The sequence below is a fragment of the Gossypium hirsutum genome, chromosome A11, assembly GCF_007990345.1.
Source record: "Gossypium hirsutum isolate 1008001.06 chromosome A11, Gossypium_hirsutum_v2.1, whole genome shotgun sequence".
Lineage (NCBI taxonomy): Eukaryota > Viridiplantae > Streptophyta > Magnoliopsida > Malvales > Malvaceae > Gossypium > Gossypium hirsutum.
In genome coordinates this window covers 28,390,285-28,415,478 of record NC_053434.1, presented here as the reverse complement: position 1 = coordinate 28,415,478, position 25,194 = coordinate 28,390,285, and the positions used below count along the sequence as shown (strand labels likewise).

The window sequence follows — 25,194 nt, the reverse complement described above, 5'->3', positions numbered from 1 at the left end:
ATAGTGAGAATCATTTGGAGTTAAGCTGTAATGGTGTTATGAACATGTGAATTTGAGTATAACTTTGGAGTTGAAATGTGAATGATGATATGTATATTGATAGAATCTATCCGGACTAAAGGCCCGTAGGCTATGAGCTTGAAAAAAAAATATAACCGGGTTAAGTCCCGAAGGCATTCGTGCGGGTTATTATAACCGGGTTAAGTCCCGAAGGCATTCATGCGGGTTATTATAACCGGGTTAAGTCCCGAAGGCATTTGTGCTGGTTGTTACATCCGAGCCAAATTCCGAAGGTATTTATGTTTGGAAAGGTGCGACTTTGTCGTAATAATTCCGATTAATGTGCTCATAATCCCTAATATGACCATGTATGGATCGTATATACATTGGAAAAAAATTTGGTACAGTGTCAGTTGTGATTACGTAATCGAATAATGCTCTTCCGGCCATTTCTTAGGATTATATGAAGTCTATAGCTCACTCGAGCTACATGAAATTGAATCAAATGAAATTTAGTTAAGTTTGACTTCGAATGTATAAACCTATTGATAAAAGTGTAAATTAAAACGAATACGTGATCTTGTGCATAGGCATTTATTTATCCTTATGAATGCTATTTCTTTTGTGTTTTTGTTTCAAATGAGTTCCTTACTTATAAACTTACTAAGCATCGAAACGCTTACTCTGTTGCTTAAATTCTCTGTATTATAGATTTTGTTCGTCAGCTATCGGACTCGGAGGTGTCAAAGTCGAAGTCATCCACACTATCTAAACCACTTTTTGGTACTCTCCAGTTGAACTTGATAATGGCATGTATAGGGCTGACCCTTGTTGTTAATTAAGTATCCTTTGGTAATGTATATTCGTATAGCCATGCGAAAATGGCTTGTATATTTTGAGTAAAACATTATGATCTTTTTGTATATATGGTCTTATGATATGGTTATTAAGTGGTGTGGAAATGTTTGGTAATGATTAGCCATTGGAATGGCCAATCATGGTCCTATTGGTGCTATGTATGTCATGGCTAATCGTGATTATACTTGGAAATAATGTATGTCAAATTACTAGTTGATTCATGGAAAACTATGAAATAGGTAAAATTTACCTTAAAATAGATGCTGACAGCAGCAGTGATGTGAATTTGAAAAATCACTAAAAATATTAGAAATGGAATTAAATAATGAATAAATTATGTAATCGAATATTGATGAGTCTATTTTCATATGAAAGAAACGAAACGACCATATAAGCCGTATTTTATGAGATGTTTAAGTTTTCGTGAAATAGGGCCAGAGCGATTTCTGGATCCCCTATTCTGACTTTGGAAATTCACCATAAATTAACCAGAGATAATTAGAAGTCATGCTTTATATGTACAGATTCCTTTTTGAGTCTAGTTTCATTACAAACAAATGATATAAGTATTAAAGCCCTGTACAGGGAGATATCTAAGTCGTAATTCATGAAGGTCAGAGTAGTCGAATCCTGAAACAGGGGAGAATTTAACTAATAAACTGTACTAATTGGCCTGACCAAAAATTCTAGAAAAAAATTAGTAAATATATGTATGAGTCTAGTTTTAGGAAAAATTTACAGAATTGGATTTCGAGTTTTGGAACTCGAGATATGATTTTTAGAGTGACTGTGATGCAGTTAGTCAGCTCGTCTGGAAATTTTAAAAATGAATTGTATGAGCTGTTTAAGTAAGGAGTTAAGTCCGTTAGCACCTCGTGCTCGACTCCAGCAACGGTCTCGGGTACGGGGTGTTACAGAAAGAGTGAGAGGGAAATATTTACACTAATACCGAGGAGATGGTTGAAAATCAAAATAATCTATTACCTCTTGTGGTTGCTGCAAATCCAGTAGATCAGAATCTCTTTCCTCGTACTATGTATGATTATGCTAAACCTACTTTAATAGGAATTGAATCGAGTATAGTTAGACCTGCTGTTACTATAAATAATTTTTAACTAAAACCTAACACTATTCAAATGATACAACGGTTTGTTCATTTTGATGGTTTGCAGGACGAGGATCCAAACAATCATTTAGCAATTTTTTTTGGAATTTTGCGACACATTTAAGATCAATGGCGTCTCTGACGATGCCATTCACTTTCGGTTGTTTCCCTTTTCATTGAGGAATAAGGCTAAACAGTGGTTGGACTCGTTGCCGCGAAGGTCAATTACCACTTAGGAACAAATGACCGAAAATTTTTTACTTCAATATTTTCCGCCAGCTAAAATGGCTAAACTATGGAATGATATCTCTTCTTTTGTGTTGATGGATTTAGAAACTCTTTATGACGTATGGGAGAGATATAAGGATCTATTGAGAAGGTGCCCTCACCATGGGTTGCCTCTTTGGCTACAAGTTCAAACTTTCCACAACGGTTTGGATCTTTCGACTAGACAAATGATTGACGCAACTACTGGTGGAACTATCAATAATAAGACACCTGAAGAGGCTTATGAGTTCATAGAAGAGATGTTATTGAATAATTATCAGTGGCAAGTCATGAGGACATAACCGAAAAAAGCAGCCAGCTTTTTTAACATTGATTTGGTTACTATGCTTTCCAATCAGGTAGAACTTTTGAATAGAAAAATTTATGGTTGACTTGGTTCTACACAAGTTCATCCAGTAATGCAGTGCGATGCAAGTGGAGGTGGAATGAGTAATTTAGAATATCCATCCTACGGCCCTAACATGGAGAACAAGAAAATGAATTATATGGGTAATAATTCTCGACCTCAAAATAATCCTTATAGTAACACTTACAATGTAGGTTGGAGGAACCACCCAAATTTCTCATGGGGAGGCCAAGGCAATCAGAGACCAGCACCCCCTTTAGGCTTCCAACAACAACCTTACCAGCAAGAGAAAAAGCCGAACCTTGAGGAGATGATGACAAAGTTTATTTCAGTAGCGGAGACTCATTTTCAGAATACTGAAACTGCACTTCAAAATTAGCAAGCATCAATTCAAGGGCTCGAGAATCAAATAGGACAGCTGGCTAAGATGATTTCAGAGAGACTAACAGGGAGTCTACCTAGTAACACCGAACCCAATCTAAAAGAGCATGTGAAAGCAGTTACATTAAAGAGTGGGAAGGTGTTAGCTGAATCTGAAAAGAAACTACCACCAGAAGCTGACAGAAAAGAAGATGAGGAGTAAAACTCGAAAATAATGAAAAACTGGTGTTGAGGGAATATAAACCACCAATCCCGTACCCAGCAAAGTTGAAGAAAGACCGCATGAATGCACAATTCGGTAAATTTCTTGAACTTTTCAAATAGTTACATATTAAATTACCTTTTGTTGAAGCTATCTCGCAGATGCCTACATATGCAAAATTTTTGAAGGAGCTTCTATCAAATAAAAGGAAGTTTGAAGAATTTTCTACAGTGAACTCAGTAAGAAGTGCTCAACCATAGTCCATAAACTGCCAACCAAACTAAAAGATCCAGGAAGTTTTACTATTCCCTGTTTAATTGGTAGTTTGAATATTGAGAAAGCTCTAGCTGATTTAGGAGCTAGCACTAATTTGATGCCCTACAAAATGTTCAAGCAACTTGGCCTTGGGAAACCAAAACATACTAGGATAAGTATTCAACTAGTTGACAGATCTATTAAATATCCTAGGGGTATTATAGAAGATGTACTCGTAAAAGTAGATAAATTCATATTCCCTATTGATTTTGTTGTGCTTAACATGGATGAGGACGTTGAGGTGCCTTTAATTTTAGGTCATCCATTTTTAGCCACTACTAGGACTGTTATTGATGTGGGTGATGGTAAACTTGTGCTTAAGGTAGGTGACAAAGAGATTATTTTTAAAATTTATGATGCCATGAGATTTTCTAGGGAACAGAATGACTCATGTTATTTTATTGACTCTATTGATCATGCTGCTCAAGATTCTTTACAGGAAAGCGTACATAAGGACACGTTGGAACTGTGTCTTGTCCAAAGAGAGGAGGTAAATGATGATGATTCTGTGATAGGTAACGCAAAATCTGAACTAAATTCTAATGAGCCTTCACTGAGATAGAAGAGCTACGAGGGTATTGAGGTAAACAATAAATTAAAATTAAAACCCTCTGTTGAAGAACCTCCTAAATTGGAATTAAAGCAACTACCAAGTCACTTAGAATATGCGTTTCTTGGAAATAATTCCACATTACCAGTGATTATTACTTCAAATTTACAGCCACCTGAAAAGGATAAGTTACTCCAAGTGTTGAAGGAGCACAAAAGAGCCATAGCTTGGAAGATTTCTGACATAAGAGGGATCAGTCCTTCTTTTTGCACACATAAAATTTTAATGGAAGATGAATATAAACCCTGTGTACAAGCTCAAAGGTGACTAAATCCTAACATGAAAAAATTTGTAAAATCTGAGGTAATTAAACTTCTAGATGCTGGAATCATTTATCCTATTTCTGACAGTTCTTGGGTGAGTCTTATGCAGGTTGTTCCTAAGAAAGAAGGCATGACTGTTGTGGCCAATGAGAAGAATGAATTAATTCCAACACGAGCAGTCATAGGATGGAGAGTTTGCATTGACTATAGGAAATTGAATGATGCCACAAGAAAAGATCACTTTCCCTTACTGTTCATTGATCAGATGTTGGAAAGATTATCTGGGCATATGTATTATTTCTTCCTAAATGGACTCTCTGGTTATTTCCAAATCCCAATAGCTCCTGAGGACCAAGAGAAAACAATATTTACAAGTCCATATGGTACGTTTGCCTATCGACGAATGCCTTATGTAATGCTCCTGCTACTTTTTAGCGATGCATGTTGGCCATTTTTGATGAACTCGTAGAAGACATTATAGAGGTATTTATGGATGATTTCTCGGTATTTGGTAACTTTTTCTGTCTTTTCCTTGAAAATTTAAAACGAGTTCTAATGAGATATGGAGAAACGAACCTTGTAGTGAATTGGGAAAAATGTCACTTTATGGTTCGTGAAGGGATTGTGTTAGGCCACAAAATTTCTAGTAAGAGAATCAAGGTTAACAAAGCGAAAGTTGAAACTATTGAGAAATTACCTTCCCCCAGTTCAGTTAAGGCCATTCGAAGCTTTTTAGGTCATGCTGGATTTTATAGAAGATTTATTAAAGATTTTTCTAAAATAGCTAAGTCTTTAACGAATTTACTAGAAAAAGATGTGCCTTTCAATTTCAATCAGGAGTGATTAAAGGCATTTAATACTCTTAAAGATAAATTAATTAATACTCTAATTGTAGTTGCACCTGATTGGAATTTACCCTTTGAACTAATGTGTGATGCAAGTGATTTTGCAGTGGGTACGGTTCTTGGACAGCAGAAAGACAAGTACTTTCAACCGATCTATTATGCTAGACTGTCGCACAAGAAAATTATACCACGACTAATAAAGAATTGTTGGTTGTGGTTTTTGCATTCGATAAATTTAGACCATATTTAATATTATCTAAAGTTGTTGTTTACATTAACCATTCTGCTCTTCGATACCTCCTTACTAAAACAGATGCAAAACCTCGAGTAATAAAATGGATTTTATTATTGCAGGAATTCGATTTAGAAATTCAAGATAAGAAGGGAGCAGGAAATCTTATAGCAGACCATCTATCTAGATTAGAAAACCTACATCTCAATAATCTTGATGAACATGAGATAAACGACTCGTTCCCTGAAGAACAACTCTTTGCTATATCTGACTTCGAGGAACCTTGGTTCGTAGACATTGAGAATTATTTAGCTACTAACATTGCACCAAAAGGGTTGACACATCAGCAAAAGAAATGCTTCTTTACTGATGTGAAAAACTACTTTTGGGAAGATCCTTTTCTTTTTCATATATCTGCAGATCAAGTAATTCAAAGATGCGTTACAAAGATAGAAGCAATTAGAATCTTGCAACATTGCCACTCAAGACCGACTGGAGGACATTACAGTGGGACTAGGACCGTACATAAAACACTCGAATCAGGTTTTTATTGGCCCACACTATTCAAAGAAGCCAACAGGTATGTTACTCCTTGTGATAAATGACAACGAACAAGTAATATCTCTAAACGTGACGAAATGGCTCAAATGTATATGTTTTCATGTCAAATATTTGATATATGGGGTATTGACTTCATGGGTCCATTCCCAAGCTCATTTGGGAATAAATATATCTTAGTAGCAGTTGATTATATGTCTAAATGGGTGGAAGCCCAAGCCTTACCTACTAATGATGCTGTAGTAGTGGTAAGGTTCCTTAAGAAACTCTTCTCTCGATTTGGAACACCTAGAACAATTATTAGTGATAGGGGTTCTCATTTTTGTAATGCTCAATTTGATAAAACCCTTAAGAAATATGGAGTTTACCATAGAACAACTACCCCTTACCATCCTCAAACTAGTGGACAAGTCGAAGTCGCAAACCGAGAGCTTAAACGTATCATAAAAAAGATTGTAGAATCAAATAGGAAGGATTGGGAAAAGAAAATAGATGATGCTTTATGAGCCTATAGAACTGTTTTTAAGACCCCCATAGGAGCAACTCCTTACAGACTTGTTTATGAGAAGAGTTGTCATTTACCATTTGAACTAGAACATAAAGCATCCTGGGCTATAAAATTTCTGAACTTTGATCTCAAACTCGTAGGTGAAAATAGATTGATGTAGTTGAATGAGTTAGATGAATGGCGAGCTAATGCATATGAGAACTCACGATTATATAAGAAAGCAACGAAACGCTGCCATGATGCTCGTTTAAAGCAACACAAGCAATTTAAAGTTAGAGACCTTGTCCTGCTATATAAATCAAGGCTCAAATTGTTTCCTGGGAAGCTTAAATCACGATGGTCAGGTCCTTTCGAAGTCCAAACCGTCTTTCCATATGGCACAGTAGAGGTAAGTCACCTAACCCAATGCACTTTCAAGGTAAATGGACATCGTCTTAAACTTTGTAACGGTGACAATTTTAAAGACAATGGATATGAGCTACGGCTCCGCGAACCTGCCTAAACATTGCCACAAGGTAAAGTCAAACTTAGACTCTAAATAAGCACTCCTTGAGAGGTAACCCGAGCACTAACCCCACTAAATAACTTTATTTTTTTCATTTTTTATATAATTTAACTGCAGGTATTTTTGGCACACACGGCCTGACACACTGGTGTGCCTTAGGCCGTGTGCTCACTACGGGTAGGAGACACGGGCGTAGCCATGGCCGTGCTAAAACAGGACAAATATTTTCCCTAAGACAGGATGACACACGGGCTATGATAAATAGCCACGGCCGTACGATATGACCGTGTGCATCACACGGCTAGGAACACGGGTGTGTCCCAGACTGTGGTGAAACTGCACTTTAATTTCCCAAATAAATTAGTAGAGACACGGCATACGTTAAATCACCAAGGCCGTGTGGGAAATTGCACAAACAACTGAAACTTACAACAAGTCAAAGTACAACACGGGTTTAAGCCACGGCCGTGCGCAATCCTAATTACTAGACACGGGAGTGTTGCACCTACCACGGATGTGGGAGAAGCAAATGAAGGACCACATGGCCGTGTAGATCACACGGCCTAGACACACGGGCATGTCCACAGGCCATGCATGATACTAACTTAAATCATCAGACCACAAGCACAAGACATGAGCACGGGCATGGTGTACCTAACACGGGTGTGGGAGAAGTGAACAAACGTGCATACGGCCTGGGACACAGGCGTGTCCAAGGGCCGTGTGTGACACTGACTTAAAATTTCACGAAAAACATGGGCTAAGAGCACACCACACGGGCGTGGGCCACGGCTGTGTGGACCAACACGGGGTGGGCACGACTGTGGCCTCCTTTTATTCCCCTCCCCTAACCCTAATTTCTCTCCACCCCTATTTAAACCCCACTATTCATCCCTTTCATCCCTTTACTATTTATCTCCCTTACAGCCGCCGCAAGTCACAACCCCTTCTACTCCGGCCACCATTCTTCGACAAGCCGTCGGCAACGAACTTTCTCCATTATCCTTTCTTCCTTACACTTTTCCCTTCTTCCTTCTTCCTCCTTGTTCACCCCTCCACAGCCACAAAACCTTTGCTCTCCTTCTTTTTCCCCCATTCCACTCACACAACCACCCATACCTTCAACCGGTAACACCGACCATTCAACCATCGTCTACCATCGCAGCCACCACCGACCACTACTATCGGTTCCTTCTTTTTAGATTCTACCACCAACCATTCAGGTTTGGGGCCTTGAAATACGCCATCCATTCCTTCAATTTCCACCAGGGCCCCAGGAAGAATTATTTCAGATTCTAAGTGTCCGTCCCCTTGGTATGGGCTGTTGCATCGATTAGGCCGCATTAGAGTAGGTCCACTTAGCTGATTCAGTTCGGGCCCTCCTCACCACCGTTCTGTGGGACCGGTCCATGGGACCGCTTCTTTGATATCATCGAGCTGATGTATCTAGAGTTCAATTTGGAACTACGCTCGACGTTTCAGTTGCAAACAGTTATGGCAGAGTATGACGACCTAGGAACAGTCCAATTCTGCCTTGGTAGTCTAGTACGGCAGCTGAGTGTCCCAGAATTCGGTGTCACCTTGGGACTTTATACAGAAGAGTTTATGGAGGCCAAAAATTTTCCACACCTCCATCGTCACATCGATTATGCGCCTTCATCATGTTGGTCAGCCATGATGCTTGCTACAGGCATCTATGAGCTTAGCCTCTCAAAGGCATCGGCTCTAGCTCTAGCTCTGCGATATCTCCACGCCCTTTTGGCACATACATTAACACAGAGACGAGAGAGCACCAACGTCGTTAACACTCACGACGCATACTTCCTGTGGAGCATGAGGCGAGGGCATGTTTTTGACCTCGTATACTTCATCGCCCTTACTTTCTGCCATCAAATCGAGCAACACCGAAAGAGAGTCATCAGCATCGCTAAGTACGTGAATCAACTAGCTCAATACTTTGGGCTCTTAAACACATTGACGCAATCCTCATCGCTCACACTTATCGGCCAGATGTCCCCACAGGGCATCCAAAGTATGCTCCATATGAGGATGATAGAGCGTCGTCGTGGGTTAGATCCTCCTCAATACCGACTTGCACGAGCTACTGATGAGGATAACGCCGAGAATATTCTTGATGATATCCTTGTATTTTAGGAGGACTCACCTTCTCAGCCACCATCGAGTCACCGAACAGTTCATGCGGCTGTTTCATTGTCTGAAGTTTCTGACCACCTTAATCGCTTTGAGCAATATTGCATTCAGCGATTCAACAGCGTCGAGGTGATGCTGTTGGCTCTACAACAAATTTGCTAGCATTTTCACATATTGCCTCCAGCACCACCACCTCACGATCTAGCTGTCGATGAGGACTTTTAAGTTCATTTATTTTTCAATTTGTTTTTCTTTTTATTTTATTTTTATTTTGCATTTCTTTTTGTCTTTATTTATCATTTTCTTAAAATACTTTTATTAGTATAATTTGAATTTTCTTTTATCTAGTTATTTCATTATTACCAACCATAACAACCTTATTGATATAACTCCCTAAAACATTACTGGTGGCATCGTAATTTCAAAAGGTTCAGTCGATTGGTGCTACTCAGGAATATACAAACAATCCCTCACTAATTTTTTTTTATGAGTGTGTCAACATTGATTTGCTATTCTAGAACTTGCATCGATTATACATGTCGAGACCAGACCTTTGATTTGATATACTAAAATGATAAAGGCACTTAGGTTTTAACCATTTACCCCATAAAAAAGCCCACCCACATAATTGACCCCTAGTGAACCCCTTTGAGCCTTAACTATTATTTCTTGATTTTCCCCTTAATATTAACCCACAACTTAACCCTTTTTGATTCGTTAAGAATTTCTCCCTTTTCATTGACTCCTTTTTATCGAGATTTGATTTGATTAGTTACCTAACTATGTTCGTTCATTCCAGTTGCTGAACTATTTCTTATTATGTACTACCCTTTATTGTACTTGTTCTTATTTTAAAAAAAAACGTATATTCATTCAATCATATATTATTCTAAAGAGTTTGGATAAGTTAAAGTCATTTTATTGAGAAAAAAGCTCACTTCATTAGTTTTAGATAGTGTTTAATTCTGGCACTTGTTTGAAATTCAGTGATTAGCTTTATTTTTCTAAGTTTGGTAATTTATTAAATTAATCTCGATTCTAACCCTTTTGATTTGTGTATCATCTCATTTATAGTGGTGGAGATTTGATTTTCATGCAAGCCTATGGTAATAACTTTTCATGCTTGACTGTTGAGGGCTAATTACTAAACCTTAAAAACTTTGAGTAATATGAGTGAATCTTTAGTGGGGATGTCAACCCTTGTCAATTTGGAATTAAATGTAATTACTTAGATAAACGGGGATACCTATGATTTTATGATTAAAATGCTCAACTTGGATTATGTGAAACTTTAATGCTCTTTTATTTAAACTCTCAATATATGATTACTTGTGGTTTACTTTAATACATTATTGATGAGAAATATAAATTGAGAAGAATTTATTTTAATTGAGAGTTGAGGATTTTGCTTGAGGATAAGAAAATGCTTAAGTGTGGGGATATTTGATAAACCATAATATATACATATTTTATATCCCATTCTAGCATAATTTTTTGAATTTATCACAAGATTTAGTGAATTTGATGCTCCTAATCCTTTAAACTCATGTTTCATACTTAGGTGAGCACAGGAAGGCGAAAAGAGCAAGAAACGGGCCAAAAATGAACAAAATAGGCTAATTTTAGTGTTCCACAAGGACAAGTACTTCCACATGCCCGTGTGTGGCACACAGGCAGGATACACGCCCGTGTGTCATGGCTGTGTCGACACTAAATCAAGTTAGAATTGCACACAGCCTGAGCACTTTCACACGGTCGTGTCCCTGTTAGACCCAAGTCTAATTCTATTTGGAAAAGTCTAATTTTGGGCTATTTTAAGCATTCCAAAGTCTATTTAAACACCCTAGAAGAGGAGCAAAGGAGAGAGGCAGAGTGGAAGGTAGGAAATACTCAAGGACAACCATCCAAATTAGCTCGGAAGCAGGATCTACTTCAAGATTGAAGATCTCCACTCAATTTCCTTAGAAGTTCTTTAGGTTTCTTTATGTTTTGTTGTTTTCCCAATTTTGAGATGTTTTCCATTATTATGAACTAAACTCCCTAAATACCTAAGGGAGATGAAACCTAAGACGAATCTTATTACTATTTGAATTATATGATAAATACTTGTTCTTATTCTTAATTGTGAGTTTTAACTCTTGCTTTAATATTCTAGGATATTAATTCAGGTTTTTGATGTGCTTATTCAGTGGAGCAAAAGTCCCTGTTTAAGAGTGGATCATTCATAATTAAGCGGAGTTGCATGCAATCCTAGAGATAGGGTGACATAAATCTGCCGGATTAGAGTCAAATCTAATAAGGGAATCTATAGATCGAGTTAATGCGACAATAGGGTTTTAATTAGAAATAGATTTCGACTAATCAACCTAGAGTCAGTTTTTCTTAGTCTTGAGAGAGGTATTAACATAAATCATGGATTTCTAAGGATTAAGTCAAGTGCATAAATCGTCTAATTCAGAAGTAATAAGTAAAGTCTAGGTGGATTCTTCCTTGGGTATTGTCTCCTCCATTGATTTTCCAAAAGTATTTTCCAACTTTTATCTTTGTCGTAATCTTAGTTAATTAGGTAATTAGTTTAGATAAACCACTCTCTTAATTATTAGGCTAGATAATAAAAAGATAGTAATTACTAGTACTTTTAGTCCTCGTGGATACGATATTTCTGGTCTCACAATAACTATACTACTGTTCAATAGGTGCGCTTGCATTAAGTTGAATTTTTAGTTAGTTTAGCGACCATCAGCTGGGTACGACACACTATCCCAAGTAATGTTGCGTGTGCTTGAAAGGGTTGCTGGGACCTATTCTGGATCTAGAAGTCGATGGTTGGTTACTGAACGACTTCAATCGAATGGTGCTGAATTGTTTAGGGGTGACACTGAAGTCGCCCCTACTGTGGCTGAGTATTGTTTGAAGGCTATCGAGTGTTTCATGACTAACATCAATTGCACTCCTACTTATAAGTTGAAGGGTGCTATATCTCTGCTCCGAGATGAAGACTATTAGTGTTAGCTGATGGTTGAGCAGGGTGCTCAACCCGAAAAGATCATTTTAGATTCTTTTAAGAACGTCTTCCAGGGAAAGTATGTGGGGTGAGTTATGTGGAGGCTTGCAGGTGTAAGTTCTTGAGTCTGGTTCCAGGCAAGAGGTTTTTGGTCGAATATGAGGCCGAGTTTTTGAGACTGAGTAGGTATGCTTAAGCTTTGGTTGCTTCTGATTACGATAAGAGTGTGAAGTTTAAAGAAGGTCTATATTATGATCTGCAGGTTTTGATAGTTCCTCAGAGAGAATGGGTTTTTGCAGCCTTGGTTGAGAAGACAAAGATATCGGAAGAGGTGAAGCACACTGAGTACGAGATGAGAGACTGGGAAAGGGATCAGGTTAAGCTGAAAAGGGATTTGGGTCTTTCTAATTCTGTTCAACACCCTAAGAAACGGGCTACATTTGACAGGCCTCCGAGGATCGAGGTACCAACTGCACTGAATAAGATTCAACTATGTAATAATTTGAAGGTGCCATCTGGGTGAGTGCTGGAGGAAATTAGGAGCTTGTCTCTGTTGTGGGTCGATGGAGCATTGTGTTCGAGATTGCCTTTGTCGATCAGATCAAGTGCTCGTTACGGTACAGACTTCAACTTCAGGTCCTATTCAGCTTCTGAGAGCATCTCAACAATCCCCTCGGGGCCTTGGTATGGTCAGAGGTGGTAATGGGTCTAGCAGAGGACAGAGCTCATCGGGTAGAGGTGTGGTTCAGACTGAGACATGTTAGCTTGCAGTTGTGTACGCGGTGAGGCACCGCAAGGATGGAGATGACGCCAACGTTATAGCGGTTATGTTCTTTATTTATAATGTTACCTATGTTACCTTGATTGAGATTGGGTCTACACACTCTTATGTATCTAGTACTACTTCTAAAAATTTGGGTATTTCTACTGAATGTACTACTAGAGAGATTAATTAGTCATTTGGGTCAGTCGTGTAATAGCCCAAAATTGGGTCTAGTTGGAACAGAGGTTTCGGGACTGCAAAATCTGAGATAGAAATAATTATTTTATGATTATTTTGAGGTCTATGATATGATTGCATGATTGTGTAAAAATTTCGTGAAGAAATTCTATGCATAAAGTGCTCAATTTGAAGTTAGGGACTAAATTGAATAAGTTGCAAAACTTGCATTCTAGAAGTTTCTAGTATGAAATTGCTTTGAAATATTAATTAGGAGGTCTTAAATAATTTGACCAATTTCTAAGTGATGGACAAAAATTGGACATGGATGGAATTTTTGAAAGTTTAGTAAGGAAGGGCATTTTGGTCATTTCGTAATTAAAAGAAATAAAAAGGGAAAATAAAGCCAAAATTGACTCATCTTTTTCATGGATGCCGAAATTAGCATGGGGGAGGCCATGGCTAGGGTTTTCAAGCTTTCCAAGCTCAATAGTAAGTCCGTTCTAACCCCGTTTTTCAAGTTCTACGTTTTTGGAATCCCGGTAATTTGATTAAGCTTATTCTAGCAATAATTTAAGCTAGGGTTCATATTTGGAAAAATACCCATAGGTGAAATCTATTTATTTTTGTTGTTTTATGATAGAATATGAGGTTTTAAATTATGTTAGACAACTTGTGCTACTCAGTTTTGAGTGAAAACGAGTAAAAGGGCTTACTCAGTAAAAATACCTAATAGTCATAAGTATATGTTAGAGTGAGAATTTGATGTTTCCATAGAAGGGAAAAGTGATCAGCATGTCATAAAACATAAGAATAAGGGATGAAGTTTAATTCCCGAGCCTAGGGGAAAAACTGTAAATATGCAAAAGTTTAGGGGTAAAATTGTAATTTTGCAAAAGTTTTGAGTTAAGGACTGTTTTGAATAGTACATTAATTAAATAAGTAAAATCTGATGTTTTAGATCTCGGAAAACGAGATTTGAACCTAGAATGAGAGAAAAATCGAAAATTAGGAAAGTTGGTAAAATGGTCGTTTTAGTATTGAGGTAAGTTCATATGTATAATAAGCATTAATTTATGCATGTTTCAATGTAAAATTGATATATTTATTATGATTTCCGAGGTGTTGAAAGTATGTAAGTTGGTATGATAATAATACAACAATAATGTTGTAATTTATATTTGAAAGTTAAATTTAGTGAATTAATTGAATTATGTTAAATTAAATGATTATGGTGCCAAGTTTATGAATTGATTTAAAAATATGTCTATGGTACATGAAGTGCATTGAATTATCATATATAAATGTGATTTCTATGATTATGGTTATTATGGGAAATTGTAAGTTCATATGATTTTTAATAAGGCAATGTGTAATTTAATGTTATTGCCTTGATATTAAATGAGATGTAAGTTTATATGTAAGTAATACATCAATATTACTTGTATTATGATATTTTATAATAATATTGGAAATATGTTTGTGGATAATTACTTGATTAGTGAAATTGTTGGAAAAGAGAGAGAAATCCTGGTTGAACCTTCGGAAAGATTGGATGATACAGATAGTATGTAGCTAGGTCACATGTATGGTGCCGAGTGCACATCATGTGTACAAGAGAGCTACAAGACATTATGATGTAGTTAGGTCGCATGGGTGATACTATGTGTACACCATGTAGACAAGAGAGCTACGGGATATATGTAGCTAGGTCGCATGCGTGGTTCCAGGTGAAGGACACCATGTAGACAAGAGAGGTACGAGATAAATTGGCTAGGTCACATGGGTGGTACTGAGTGTTCACCATGTGTACAAGAGAGCCAAACTATATGATGGGTAGAGCTATGTGCTAAAACCACCAAGTATTGAGGATTGATCCGAAGTGTTCAACAGGAGACTCTCTATGTATGGCTTTGTGAGTTTTGTGATGAATAAGTGCAAGAACTTGGTTGTGAATGATGTGTTCATTAAGTGACCAGGATGTGGTAAGGTTATAAACAAGTAAGTTATACATGGGGATGATTTCATGGTGACCTTGTGATCATGGGCCTATACTTGTGATGTATGAAATGTGGTGAAAATGATTTGTGATATGTATGTTAAAATGAGGTTAATACAAAGAAAGTGCGAAAGAGTGAATTAGCAATAAAACTGTTTTGGACAGTAGCAGTGATGTGATTTTAAAAAATAACCAAAAATAGTAGAAATTGAATGAGAGACTAAATGAGATATCAAATTAAAGATTAATGCGTCTATTTTCATATAAAAAAACAGAGCAAGAAAATGAGTTCTATATTTTGAGATATTTATGTTTTTGTGAGACTGGTTCAGAATGATTACGTGATCCCCTGTTCTAACTTTGGAAAATCAAAACAATTTGGATAAAAATAATTAAAGAATTAAAATTATATTTTTAAAATCCCTAATGAGTCTATTTTCAAGATAAATCAACAAGAACATTATCTGAGTTCTGTACTGTGAGCTAATTAATTTTTAGTGAAGAGAGGTCAGAACTGTCAGAAAGTGAAACAGGGGAAATTTTAATGAATAAACTGTACTAATTGGCTGAACAAAATATTATGAAAATTTTATGGTGGAAAGATATGTGAGTCTAGTTTCAGGGGAAATTTACGGATCTTAATTTGGATCTCTTTAGATCAAATTATAAATAAGTAAGTGACTACGACTCGTGTGGACAGTTTGATGTGAGCATTTATTAGTAAATTGTGAAATCGTACTTACAAGAATGCTATATACATTAAGGATATGGAATGGAGAAGAGGAGGAGGAAAATAAATATATGTGAAATACATGGAAACTATGGTATATGAAATATTGATATAATGAAATAAATGATATGTGTTTATAAGAAAACAGAAAGAGAATGATATATATCATGACATGAATATATATATGACTAGTCTCAATGTAATGCTTGTTGGGTATGGAGTTGAATTGAAATGTTTCAGGCAAACATGTTATTTTGCGCATCTGAATTATGGTATTTTATAAAGATATGATCTAGTTTTAAATATGAATGCTTGATGATTAAGCTGAAGATATTTGGTAAGATGATAATCTTGGTATAAATGTATAAGTGGTACTATAATAAACAAGGTAAAATGAGTATGAGAGACACATGTATGATGACATAAAAATGCTATGTTTGTGGTTTAATTGAGAATATTTAATCATTAAATGAATACCATGTTATATGCTTTTGATTTTGTATAAGTGTGTAAGAGATTAAGGTTGACCAAAGCTTGGAAAATAGCCTAGGTATATTCCACACAGGCAGAGACACGACCATGTGTCTCAGCTGTGTATGGAACACGACTTTGGGACACGGGCGTGTAGAGCCTTAAAGCATGAAATTTCCAAGATTTTCGTAAGTTCTCGGTTTAGTCCCGAACCCTTTCTAAAGTATGTTTTGGGCTTCGTAGACTCAAATAAGGGACTATGTGTATGTGAATGAATGTTTTGAAATATGAATGAAATTTTATGGCCCGTATTTTAGTTTAATGTTTATATATTTGTCCAGTAACGCCTCGTACCTTATCCCGGCCTCGGGTACGGGTAAGGGGTGTTACAAGTCGGTCCAGGTTGACAAAGTATATAAACGGGTTCCGTTAGAAATTCAAGGTGTATTATTTCTGGAAAACTAATATTGTTGCCTTTTGGTGAGTTTGATCTAATTTTGGGAATGGATTGACTTGTGGAACATCGGGTCAGTTTTGACTGTGCCTTTAAAAGGGTTATTTTGATAACTAAAGAAAACAATTGAGTGATAAGTCTCTGCTTCTATGTTTTTGTCAACTTGAATCGAGTGAAACTTCTGATTTTGGATTAAACAGCGACGAGGTTTTGTGTTTCAGGGGTAGGATTTGTTTTCCTAACGATGTGGAGTTAAGGTAATTGATTTTGCAAGAAACGCCCTATGTTTCGCATCTCGGTGGGAATAAAATGTATAGGGATCTCCGAGAGATCTACCAGTGGCCCGGTTTGAAATAAGAGATTACTATATTCGTCTCTCATTGTTTGACGTGTCAGAAGGTTAAGGCTGAGCATTAGTTGTCTTTAGGCTTGCTGCAGCCGGTTAAAATTCCCTTGTGGATGTGGGAGCGAGTGATGATGAATTTCATTAGAGGGTTACCTTTGACACCCTATAAGAAAGATTCAGTTTGGGTCATTGTTGATAGGTTGACCAAGTCTGCTCACTTTCTGCCAATCAAGATAGACTACTCGCTTCAAAAATTAGCTAAACTGTATGTCTCTAAAGTTGTAAAACTGCACAAAGTTCCAATTTCAGTTATTTCTGATAAAGATCCACGTTTTATTTCTCTGTTCTGGAAGAGGCTTCACAAGGCATTGGGCACCCGGCTAGATTTTAGTACTACGTACCATCCTTAGACCGATAGACAGTTTGAATGGGTTATTCAAATTCTGGAGGATATGTTACAGAGCTGTGTGATTGATTTTCAGGGTAGTTGAGAGGATTATCTATCATTGGCTGAGTTCGCGTATAACAATAGCTTCCAGTCTAGCATTTAGATAGCAACTTACGAAGGCTCTGTATGACCATAAGTATCGTGCCCCTCAGTGTTGAACCAAGTTGGGTGAGCGTCAGGTTTTGGGTCCCAAGCTAGTTTTCAAAATTGAGAATACTATTAAACTGATTCGAGATCCTCTAAAGGCAGCTTTTGAGTATTCTGTGGATGATTAGGTGTTTCTGAAAGTTTCCCTGTGGAAGAAGGTTCTTCGGTTCGGATGTAAGGGCAAGCAGAGTCCGAGGTTCATTGGACTTTACCATATTCTGAAATGTGTTGGACCTGTTGTTTATCACCTAGAGTTACCTTTTGTGTTAGATCAGATTTATGATGTGTTTTACGTCTTGATGTTGAGACGGTATTGGTCTAACCCTTCTCACATTCTCCCCGTTAAGGAGATTGTGGTAAGGCCCGATTTGACTTTCGAAGAAGAGCCTGTTCAGATTCTAGAATGAGATGTTAAAGTCTTGCGGAAGAAAACTGCCCTTCTAGTTAAAGTCCTATAGCAGAATCATGGCGAGGAGGAAACCATGTGGGAACTTGAGGATTCGATTCGTCAGCAATACCCACATCAATTTGAGTCAGGTAAATTTCGAGGATGAATTTTTTTTAGGGGAAGAGAGTTGTAATGCCTCGAAAAATTTGAATGTTTGTCTGTTAATGTCTGTCAATAATTAATTCTTGATATCTATGGTTAAGTGTTCTGCTTATATGTTCAGGCTCAGAGGTTCGAGTTTCACTATTGGAAAGTTTTACAATTTTTTTAAATTGACTAAATCTCTATTTTTGAACTATCGAATTAAGTTTAATTCTGTGTAATTCTATACTAAGAATGAGCCTGTTGGTTCAATGGTTAAGCTTCTGTATACCTCCTAATTCTGTGTTCAAGTCTTTTTGCATGCGTTAAGGAGATATTTTTTATGTTACTTGGTAAAAGGATTGTTAGTTTTTTATTGTTTAAAAAGATACGTTCTTAAACGTTTTTCTTTTCTTATTTCTTTTTCCTTCATTTTTCTTCTTTTGTTCTTCTTTTCTTTTCTCCTTCATTTTCTTTCTTTTCTCCTACTTCCGTAAACTATACTGGGTTAAATTGAGGTTTATTCCTTGCTCGTGGCATTTTTGAAAAGTTATTGTGTAAGTTCTGTCGTCATTCTCTTTTGTTTTCGCGAGTTTTTTTTTTCGAAGTTAGAAATTACTATTATGGTTTGAATTTTCATTAATTGTGCGATTGGGTTTGTTAAGCGAAAATCTTGCAGAAAATGTTCCCTCAATGGTCTAAGTTCGAGTAATTGTTTTTCATTTGTCAGTAAGAGTTCATTTACTTTTTGGGTTAGCGCCGAAGTTTTTGACATGTGGGATTGACTATTGCTTTTTTTGTGAATTGTACATTTAAGTCATTGATTAAAACCCTTCTTGTCGCTTTTAGGCTTTGGAATCACTCCCATTATATCTACGTTGAATTCGTATCAAGTGTGTGTAATGAAAACTTGACTTCTTTTGTGAAATTCAGACGTCAAAAAACATGGCTTCGATGTCACACGACCATGTGCCAGGACGTGTGGTAGGCTGTGTGTGCCACACGGCCGTGTTCTAGGCTGTGTGGCAGACCGTGTAGCTAAGTTGCGAAACTGTCCAAAGCAAGCTGTGGTAAAAAAAAGGCAAGATCGGAGCTTGTTGAGTCATCGAAGGGGTTTCCACCCAAGGAAGAGGTGTGTTTGTCTTCGAACTTACGGGAAAAAATTATGATGAAAATAGTGAAGCTTGGACCAATGAGGCTCAATTCGAGTAAAGTGAGGGAGTTGGTCGAGTTATCAACTGTTTACAAGTTAAAGACACATGGGCTTAGGACACGGGCGTATGTTGAGGCCGTGTGTGGGTATGTATTATGCAGGGTTCACACGAGCCAAGGATACGGGATTTGTTGAGGCCGTGTAACACACTGTTTGTACATTAGAACCACATGGGCTAAGGACACGAGCGTGTGTCCAGGTCGTATAACACACTATTTATACATTAGGACCACATGGACAAGTGACACGGGTGTGTGCCGAGCCATGTAAAACTACGTGGGCCAGCTACTTAGGCAATGTGAAACCACACGAGCGTGTGGACAAATATTCTAAATTTTTTAGGGTCATAAATGTCGTTTTCGTTGAACATAAGCTTACCGTAGGGCCTGTATGATCTGATTTGGGCTATGAAATCCATCCATTGATAATATGTTATGAATTGTTATTATGCACATAACGTTGAGATTTTAGACAAGCGAGTAAATGTATGTTGTATTAACTGGCTATGATTCGAATTTGTTACTCTGTATACTTATATATGCATCTTTTGGATTGCATCCACATACGGATTGGGGTTATTTAAAGAAGGAACTGTGACAGTTTAATTATTTGTTGAATCTGGTGGTGATTTATCGCATTCTGATCTGGCAGCTATGCTGCGATTATTCTAAAACGTGACATATAGTCACTACGTGGTGTGTAGGGATGTGCGGGTACTTGATGCCCTATATGGGTGTGTTGGGATGGTTTGTAACACCCCTAACACGTATCTGTTGCCAGAATGGAGTTACGAGGCATTACCGGTCAGAACACAACTCAAACAGACTTTCATTACAAAACTTATCATTAAAAAAAATTATATATATTCAAATATGTATCAGTAAATAACATATACAAAGCATGAGTTAAAATATCTATCTTATTAATTGAATGTCAAACATACCATTTCAAAACTAAATTATGTGCATATTTCAAAACTAAACAAAATATATGTAACCTTAATAACATTACAAGGGCCGAACATATTATAGTTACCAATTAACCAATTCTAAATTTTATTTTAAAACACAAGTGCTGATTCAATATACTCTTGTTCTGTCTCCTATCTCATAATTAAACCAATTCACATATTATGCATATTATTCTAGGCTAAAACATCCACACAACATATTAGACATATTTATAAGTTTACGTAAACATGAATTATAACAAAACCAAAATATATATACATCTTTTCTCATCACAAGTTATTCACATAAAACCATATAAATTTGAACCTAACTCCGAATTATTAATAGTAAATCAAATCATGCCTAATATATAAGTATAATTGCCATCACAAATAGAACCAAAGTAGCCAAGCCTCAAATGATCACATTATAGGTATATCAAATGCGCATGATCTATAACTATCAAAAGAACAAATACACAATTGATTCATTAAACAAGTATTCAGTACACAAGCTGATTCTCTTATGATCAAAACCAAAACAATCATAGAATATACATTCGGTCATTCATGAAAACATTCAATACATAATATATTAATATTTTTATAATATATACCATATCACATACTTATCGTTATGAGTTCAAAGCTTTAGCTGAAATGTTCACAAATTATTCATCATTTCTAGCCAAATCACCAATACCGACATACTATTTCAAATCGACTCAAAATAACCAAATTCTTTAATCAAATTATTAAAGCCTAACCTAGTCTACATATGACCAATACAACAAATTCAACATTAACATTTTACTAAACACTTGACTAAATAATTTAAACCATCATTGCCGAATCACAAAGTTGATTATAATCATCACATATATTTTCATCACATAACCGAATACACAAGCACATTATAAACAGTTTCTAAATTGATTCATATATCAATCACACCACATGCAAGTACCATGAAACCTAATTTCCCACATGAACATATATCATGATCAAAACTACATAATCATAAGCATCGTTTCTAGCCATTTTCGCATGGCTTTATATTTACAATTTCAAAACCAACCAAGTCATATGCTAGCCTATACATGCCATAAGTTCATAATTCAAGCTTTAAAAATACCAAAACAATGATCGATAGTGTGACGGATTTCCTTGATGATCCCCGAACTCGTAACTAGCTTCCAAAATCTATAAAACAACGAACGAACCAACACACAGTAAGCTTAAATAGCTTAGTAAGTCATAAGCAATTAAATCATTTCAATGACTTATATAATTCAATTAAACTAGGCCAAACCATTTAAACCTTAACCACATAAATATTTATCATACTTACAAATTCATATATCAACACATGAATATTAGCATTATACTAAACTTGACCGAATACAAACTTGCTCATAAGCATATATAAATTTCTCTTTTATCATGCATGATTCATGTATTCATCTCAAGTATATAGTTACCTTACTTTCATAATCATATAACTTAGCACGTACCTGAACCTTTTAGCTCTATTTCACATTGGATCTTAACTCGATATTGCCCGTTGAATCATTCATAATTAATAAGGATACTCAGATAGTCGAAAAGCTCGTACAATGCCACTATCCCAAACGTGGTCTTACATGTAACTACATATCGATGCCACTGTCCCAAACAGGGTCTTGCACGAACTCATATACGATGTCGATGGTCTTACACGTAAATCACAAATCGATGACAATGTCCCAGATGTGGTCTTACACAAAATCGCATATCGGAATCCTATGTCATGACATATGTATCCTAACTATTCCTAAGGTTCATACGAGGCTTTCGGACGTCGTAAACCAATTGATTCCATCTCGTATATATTTCTCCCATGCTTATATTAATTCGACATTGACACATATATAGGTAATAATTTAATTCGGCACATATATTACATAAACATTCGAATTTAACGACAACTTTATATTTCCCACGATCCAAATCTGATTTCCTCTTTTCTTGATCTAATTCAATATAAATTCGACTTATTTAATCATATATTCAATCAAATTCATCCAAAAACACATAAATGGGCTAATTATACTTTTGCCCCTGACATTTCACATTTTTCACAACTTAGTCCCTATTTCACAAAACACAAAATATTCAAAATTTCACCACATCCATGCTTGAAAGAATTTCACCAAGGTCCCTAGCAGCCCATTTCTTTCATTTATTTCACATTTTGACCCCTCAATTTACAAAATTCACAATTTAATCCCAATTAAGCATTTTTACTATAAATCATTTAATTAAACATGAAAATCTATTAACACATATTTATTTTTCATCATCAAACACAAAAATCATCAAGATTTCAACAACGGAAAATCTAAAATTCAAAAATTGAAGCATGGGCTAGCTAGTACTCGAAGAAACGATCTCAAAAACGTAAAAATGATTAAAAACCGAGCAAAGAACATACCTAATTTAAAGCCTCAAAGTGCCGAACCTAACTTATTCTTTTCTTTCTTTTTCCTTTGAAGATTCAACCTTGAAAAAGATTAATGCATGGTCATTTTGTATTTTATTTTATTTTATTACATTATAATATATAAATTACCATTTTAACCTTATAAATTTAATTAGTAAACCATATATTTCAAGCCCAAAACTGGCCATGCTATTAGTTAATGGCCAATTTGCCACATAAGGACCCCATAATTAATTCCTCAAAGCAAATAAGCACTTTAACAAATAGCTAGCCAATTTTACATTTTACGCGATTAAGTCATTTTTATTAAATCGAACACTTAAACGATAAAATTAAATCACGAAAATTTCACACATATAAATTAACATGCTGTAGACACCAAAAATAATATTAAAATATTTTTTTGACTCGAATTTGTGGTCCCGAAATTACTATTCCAAATAAGATCTAAACTAGGCTGTTACATGGTTGGAGATAGTGTGTAGTGGATGGGGTTAGGAATCTGCATCTGAATTTGGTTTATTCTGCATCTGAATCTGATATGTTATGCATTTGTATCTGACATACCATGTAATTGTATCTGACTTTCTCTATTTCTGTTCTGTATTTGATTCTGAGTAATGGATGATCTATAGTAAATGAGATTACAATTGTACTTTACTAATTATTTCTAAATGTAAGTTACACACACACACACACACGTAGTTGCAGACTCACTTAGTTCTTGTATGGGTTTCAGGTAACACACAGGCTTAGGCGGGTCGGCGTGGCAGGTGCTCGGTCATCTCTTTACTTCTTATTTAATGTTTTATCTAAACTTATGCTATTATGTGTGTTTTGGATTTCAGACTATGATTTGGACTCCGTATTGACTTAATTATATATGATCACGTTTGTCAAACTTTAAATGGTTAAAGAGTTGGTTTTTCTGAAATGTTGTGATGTAGCTCTCTAGACTTGGTCTTAACGTCTAGGCTAGGTATGGGCTGTTACATAAATTATTCAATTTTCATTAACGAAAACTTCATAAAACTTTAATAGTTTCACAATTTAGTACATGGGCTAGCTAAATCAAGCTCTCATGACCTCAAATTTATAAAAATTACAAGAAAATGACTAAATTTTCATACCTAATTGTATGGCCTAATACTTTCCAAACCTTAAGCTTTCTTTTTCTTCTTTGGTTGTTACGGTTTTGGGGGAGAAAATGACAACATTTCATCTCTCCTCCCACTTCATTTCCTATTTATACTATGGTTTAATTGTAATTAAACTAGCTTAATTAACTTAATTACTTAAGATTTAATCACCCATTAACTTAATTAAATGACACCATCCACCATCCTCCACTAAGATCGTTTTGAATTGGTTTATTTTCCATTTTAATCATTTGATTAATTTTTATTTTACGGCCCTAAGCCTTTTTCTATTTAAAAAACTATAACAACTAAATTTTTATAATTTAGTCCCTGAACCTTAATTAATCATATTTCCAACTAAATTGTTTATCCAAATTTCAAGTCATCAATATAATAACTCAGTAAATATCTCTATTTACTATGTACAAACTCTACTTATAGAAACAAAATCCTGAAACCGTATTTTTTAATATCACTAGAAACTAAATTGTTACAAAAACTAACATACTAGCAACTAGGTAACAACCATCTAACACATTTAACACGTGTGAATATTCTATAGAAACTATTCAAGGATGAAACCCAAAATATAATGTAAATAAAAATTAATTATAAGGAAATATTTTAGATTATGAGCTCAGTTAATTATAAATTTAAAAGGACTAAACCCCTGCGTGCTGAACAAATTTATGTTACTCTGAAACGACAGAGGGAACTCCATTTGATTGACTTTGCCATTCAAAAAATTTGGTGCAGATCAAGGGATATAAATGCTGAACAATAAATTAGATTAGGGCCCTTGGCCATCGAAGAATGCATCAAACCCGTACGATCGAAAAATACAAATACGAAAGTTTTTGAAGTCCGAGAAAGCAATCACTGGAACTGAACCACACGACATTTATTTCAAATTCCTCGATCCTCGCTATTGATTTTGACACGTTTTGATTTGGTATCAAATCAGATTACTACTAACATATCCCAATTCTCAATTTTTAAATCTTTATTTATAATTTTATTTTAACAAATCCATATAAGAAAAAGTGAAAACTAGTATTCTATGTTGTTCCAATAGGGTCGGAAGCGTGTAAATTATTGTACTAAAAAATCACACAAAGTTCAATTCCCAGGAAAGAGAGGTGGATCACATGGATCTCTTAAATACCAAGTCTTTCC

At 35.8% G+C, this 25,194-nt stretch overlaps 1 non-coding gene across 1 annotated transcript; it reads right to left on the bottom strand.

The window, feature by feature from the left end:
- Positions 1-2,253: 2,253 nt before the first annotated feature.
- On the bottom strand, positions 2,254-2,360 carry LOC121210533 (small nucleolar RNA R71). Its single transcript, XR_005905651.1, has one exon. It is a non-coding gene; the product is annotated as a small nucleolar RNA R71 (small nucleolar RNA).
- Positions 2,361-25,194: the final 22,834 nt, after the last annotated feature.